The sequence below is a fragment of the Orycteropus afer genome, unplaced genomic scaffold, assembly GCF_000298275.1.
Source record: "Orycteropus afer afer isolate SDZICR_OR568_19922 unplaced genomic scaffold, OryAfe1.0 scaffold00206, whole genome shotgun sequence".
NCBI lineage: Eukaryota > Metazoa > Chordata > Mammalia > Tubulidentata > Orycteropodidae > Orycteropus > Orycteropus afer.
The window spans coordinates 5739920-5745919 of NW_006921793.1; the positions used below are offsets into that span (position 1 = coordinate 5739920).

The 6000-nt window shown below is 34.3% G+C and overlaps 1 protein-coding gene across 1 annotated transcript in view; it reads right to left on the minus strand.

Annotated features, from left to right (window-relative positions):
• Nucleotides 1-4640, minus strand: part of IPO5 (importin 5) — a 59244-nt gene extending 54604 nt beyond the window's left edge. The window contains exon 1 of the mRNA XM_007948165.2: nucleotides 4597-4640. The gene's annotated coding sequence lies outside the window, so the exon portion shown is untranslated. The remainder of the gene's footprint in view (nucleotides 1-4596) is intronic.
• Nucleotides 4641-6000: the final 1360 nt, after the last annotated feature.

Genomic DNA, 6000 nt, shown 5'->3' on the forward strand with positions numbered 1-6000 from the left:
ACCTCCTTAGCAAGAGAATAGCAGAATCTTCTGCTTCCACTCTTGATTTTATGGGCTTCCATGTTGATAGGAGTGTTATGAAAATAGGAGGTTTTGTTTTTATTGCTAGGTGTCATCAAGGTGATTCCAATTCATAGTGACCCTGTGTACAACAGAACAAAATACTGCCCAGTCCTGGGCAATCATCACAATCCTTGCTATGCTTGGCCCCATCATTGCAGCCATTGTGTCAATCCATCTCATTTTGGGTCTTCTCTTTTCTCTCTGACCCTCCACTTTACTAAGCATGATATCCTTCTCCAGGGACTGGTCCCTTCTTACACCGTGACCAAAGCAGGTGAGATGAAGTCTGGCCATTCTCACTTCCAAGGAGCATTCTTGCTGTACTTATTGCAGCACAGATATGTTCATTCTGGCAGTCCATGGTATTTTCAGTATTTTTGCCAATAGCACAATTCAAAGGCATCAATTCTTTTTTGGTCTTCTTTATTCATTCCCCAGCTTTCACGTGCATATGAGGTGGTTGGAAATACCATAGCTGGGGTTAGGCACACCTTAGTCTTCAAAATGATAACTTTGCTCTTCGATACTTTAAAGAGGTCTTTTGCAGCAGATTTGCCCAGCGCAGTACGGTGTCTGATTTCCTGACTACTGCTTCCATGGGAGTTGATTGTGGATCCAAATAAAAGGAAATCTTTGACTACTTCAATCTTTTCTCCATTTATCATGATGTTGCTTATTGGTCCAGTTGTGAGAATTTATGTTTTCTTTATGTTGAGGTATTATGCATACTGAAGACTGGAGTCTTTGATCTTCATCAATAAATGCTTCAAGTCATCTTCACTTTCAGCAGGCAAGTTTGTATCATCTGCACATTTCAGGTTGTTAATGAGTCCAGTTTCTCAGATTATTTGCTCAGCATACAGATTGAATAAGTATGGTGAAAGGATACAACCCTGACACATACCTTTCCTGATTTTAAACTATGTAGTGTCCTCTTGTTCTGTTTGAATGGCAGCCTCTTTTTCTATGTACAGGTTCCTTATGAGCTCTATTAAGAGTTCTTAAATTCCTATTCTTTGCAATGTTATCTATAATTTGCATTGACCTACTCAGTTGGATGTCTTTGCATAGTCAATAAAACAAAGGTAAACATTTTTCTGATATTCTTTGCTTTCAGCCAAGATCCATCTGACATCAGCAATTGATATCCCTTGTTCCACGTCCTCTTCTGAATCCACTTTTAATTTCTGGAAGTTCCCTATCAGTATACTGTTGCAAATGTTTTAAAATTATCTTCAGCAAAATTTTATTTTCATGTGATATTAATGATAATGTTTGATATTTTCTGTACTCTATTGGATCACCTTTCTTTAGAATGGGCACAAATATGGATCCCTCCCAGTTGGTTGATCAGGTAGTTGTCTTCCAAATTTCTTAGCATTATCGAATGAGCATCTCCCACACTGCATCCGTTTGTTGAAACATCTCACTGGATGTTCTGTCAATTCCTGAAGCTTTGATTTTCAGTATTTCTTTCAGTGAAGCTTGGACTTCTTCCTTCAATATCATCAGTTCATGATTAGATGCTACCAGCTGAAATGGTTGAATGTCAACTAATTCTTCTTAGTGCAAAGACTCTGTATTTCTTCTGTCTTCCTGCATATTTCAATATTTTGCCTAGAGAATCCTTCAAAATTGCAACTGGAAACTTATTTTTCTTCAGATGCCAAGTGTGTTCTTCCCTTTTGATTTTCTAAGTCTAGGTTGTTGTACATTTCATTATAATACTCTACTTTGTCTTCTCCAGCTGCCCTGTGAAATCTTTTCAGCTCTTTTACTTCATCATTTCTTCTATTCATTGTGGCTACTCTCCATTCAAGAGAGGATATCAGAATCTTTTCTGACATCCATTTTGGTCTTTTCTTTCTTTCCTGTCTTTTTAATGATCTTTTGCTTTCTTCATGTATGATGTCCTTGAAGTCATCCTACAATTCTTCTGGTCTTCAGTCATTGGTATTCAATATGTCAAATCAGTTCTTCAGATTATTTCTAAATTCAGGTGGAATATACTCAAGGTTGTATTTTGACTCTTGTGGACTGGTTTTATTTTCTTCAACTTCATCTTCTACTTATATATGAATAATTGATAGTCTCTTCAATAGTTGGCCTCTGGCCTTGTTCTGATTGATGATATTGAGCCATTCCATCATCTTTCTCCACAGATACAGTCAATTTCATTCCTGTGTATTACATCTGGTGTGGTCTACATGTATACTTACCATTTATGTAGTTTAAAAAGATTACTTGCAATGACTAAGTCATTGGTCTTGCAAAATCCTATTTTGCGATCTCCAGTGTAATTTCTATGATCAAGGCCATATTTTCTAACCAACAATGCTGCTTCTTTGTTTCCAGTTTTCACATTCCAATCACCAGTAATTACCAATATATCTTGATTGCATGCTTGGTCAATTTCAGACTGCAAAACTTGCGAAACTCTTCAGTTTCTTCATCCTTTGTTTTAGTGGCTAGTGTGTAGATTTGAATAATAATAGTATTAACTGGTCTTCCTTATGGACATATGGATATTATCCTATCACTGACAGCATAGTACTTCAGGATAGACCTTGAAATATTATTTTTGACATTGAATGAGATGCCATTCTTCAATTTATCATTCCCAGAACAATGGACCATATGATTGTCCAATTTAAAATGGCCAATACCAGTCCATTTTAGCTCAATAATGCCTAGAATGTTGATCTTTAAGAGTTCCATTTTTTGGGGGAACAATTTCCAATTTTCCTAGATTCATCCTTCATACATTCCACATTCTGATTAATAATAGCTATTTGGAGGTGTTTCTTCTCATTTTTAGTCACCTCAGCAGTTGAAGGTCCTGAAAGCTTTACTCCATCTGTGTCGTTAAGGTTGACTCTATTCTATGCCAGTTATTATTTCTTAGATTTTTAGGTTAAATAAGAAATATTCCTTAAACAAGCAATTGATATTAAAAATATTTTATTATAGGTAAATTTGATTCATGGATGTGTCCATCACATTTGTATGTGTATAAAATAATATTTGTGTCTATAAAATGGTTTGTAGAATGGATTACAGATATTCAGTTAAAATTTGACTTCAAATATTAGGTAATATTATTCATAAGATTTCTAACTTTTCTTGATATTGATGTTATCTATTGCCTAGATATGAACCAGAAAAAAGAAAAAGAAGAAGTAGAAACTCTCAAAAAAGTCACTAAAAATAAATAAGCCAAATTGTTCATATTTCTTCAGGTGTTTTTGATGAAAACTTCCAAGTCCCTGCTTTGAAGCAGTCTCTTACAGCTCTGGTAGTGTAGTGCCTAAGGCACTTGACTGCTAACCAGAGGCTGGCAGTTCAAACCCACCAGCCACTCCTTGGAAGAAAGATGGGGCAATCTACTTCCGTAGTGATACCACCTGAGAAACCCAAGGAGGGGTTGCTATGAGTTGGGTCTGACTTGATGGCACATAACAACAACAACAACAACAATAACTTACAGCTTAGAGCATCCCAGTCAGGGGCAACTGGTCTCCTGACATTCATGAAGGACTTTGCACACAGTAGGGTCTCAGCAAGTTGCTGAATTGAACACATGCAGAGAGAATTTTGACTCAATTAATTGAGTTTGCTGTCTCTCGGTTTTATATGTAAAACTCACTGACAGTCTGCAGGTGGTTGGGTTCATTTTAGGCAGGCAGTAGAGTTTAGAGGCTAGGAGCATAGGCTTCAGAGCCAGTCCATAAATATTCAAATAATTGTGTCTTGAGTTACATGCTGTGTAATCTTGCCCAAGTTAATTAACCTTTCTCCGCTCCAGTTTCTTCTTTTATAAAGTGGACATAACGTAAATACCTTATGCCATAGACTAAAAGACTTGCATAGTGCCTGGCACAGACTAAATGCAGAATATATGTTAGTAGTCATTACTAATATAGATTGAAACCTGCAAAATTTGTAAATTTAGACCTGGTTACACATCTAACAGCTGGATTACTATATTTGTATATTTATATTAGAAGTCATGGCATAGCAACAGGTAATAACTGTGGTTAAGAAAAAAAATTAACTTCCATTTGATCATCACAGAGCATTTTAAGGACATGCTCAGCATTAAAAATGCAACACTTGCGCTATCCATTTTGGTAGCCACTAGCCGTTAAGGCTATTGACTATTTGAAATTTGTCTAGTTCTGAATTCAAATGTGCAATAAGTATAAGATAGATACTAGATTTCAAAGGCTCAGTATAAATAAAAGTAAAATAATTTTATATTGATCACATATAGAAATTATAACATTAGGTTAAATAAAATATAATAAATATTAGATAAATAATAAATTCCACTTGTTTCTTTTTCATTTTTAAAAATATGGCTAATAGAAACTTTAAAATTACATATGTGATATCCATTTGTGGCTCACATTATAATTCTATTGGACATGCTTTGCTAGAGGATAAACTAACAAACTAGCTATATGTAGGTGTCCTAAATATTTTGTTCATTTAGCTTTAGGAAATGACTTTTCACTAAGTGAAATAATTTACCTTGTAGTGTTTTCTGTTGCTTCCAGTTTTCCACCTTGATTCTCAGGAATTTGGAGACATGGTACAATACTTGCTGAGCAGTGTCCCTTGCGTAGGAATTTACCTTCCCTGCTGGTTTGACATAAACAGATTTGTGGATGTTTAGAAGATAATTAAGATTTGATCCTGTATAGTAAATCTTTGTAAGTTAATATAAGAACTGGTTAAGAGTTGGGGTAAGGAAGAATACCTTTTATTTTTATTTTTTTTGATGTTGATTATTTTAATTTAAATATAGTTAATGGATTTTAAAACCATCAATTTACTGCATTTTAACTCTATCCTGCAATATACTTAACATAGAATTGTTTTTAATCTAAAAATTTGTTCCTTAAAACATAAATAGGTTGAAAGGAAAAGGAAAAGACATGCTATGCAAACAATAACAAAAATAGAAATGTCTATACCTATATCAGACACAATAGACTTTAAGACAAACTGTTACTAGAGACAAAGAAGGACATTTTACTATGAAAAAGAGTCAGCTTGTCAGGAAGACTTACCAACTCTAAACATATGTCCTTAAAACAGAGCCCCAAAATATATGAAGCCAAAAAATAACAGAAATGAATGGGGAAATAGAGAATTCAACTAAATAGTTGGAGACTTTCAATAATGGGTAGTGCTACTAGGCAGCAGATCAACAATAAACAGAAGACTTGAATAACACTGTAAACCATCAAACCTTAACAGACATCTGTAGAACTCTTCATCCAATGATGGAATACACATTCTTTTCAAGTGTATGTGGAACACTCTTCAGGGTAGACCATATTTTATGCCATAAAACAAGCTTCAGTAAATTTGAAAGAACTAAAATTACACAAAATATGTCCTTAGCAGATCATAGAATGAAATTAGAAATCAACAACAGAAGGAAATTTGAGAAATTCACAAACGTATGGAAATTAAACAGCACACTCCTAAATAACAAATGAGCCAGAGAATAAATCATAAGAAAAATCAGAAAATACTTGGAAATGAATGGAAACATAAAACATTCCCAGATTTATGGGATACAGTTAAAGCAGTGCTCAGAGGGAAGCTTTTATCTGTAAACACCCATGTCAAAAAATATCTCAAATAAATAACCTAACTTTCCATCTTAAGAAACCAGAAAACAAAGATCAAACTCGAACCAAAGCAAATACAAGAAAAGAAATAATTTAAGACCAGAGCACAAATAAATGAAATAGAGAATAGAAAAATATAGAAAAGTAACTAAGCCAAAACTTGATTCTTTGAAAAGATCAACAAAATTGACAAATCATTAGCTAGAGTGACCAAAGGAAAAAAAGAACGAAGACTCAAATTACTAAAATCCAGCAGGTAGGAAGGGAAATAATTACCAACCTACAGAAATAA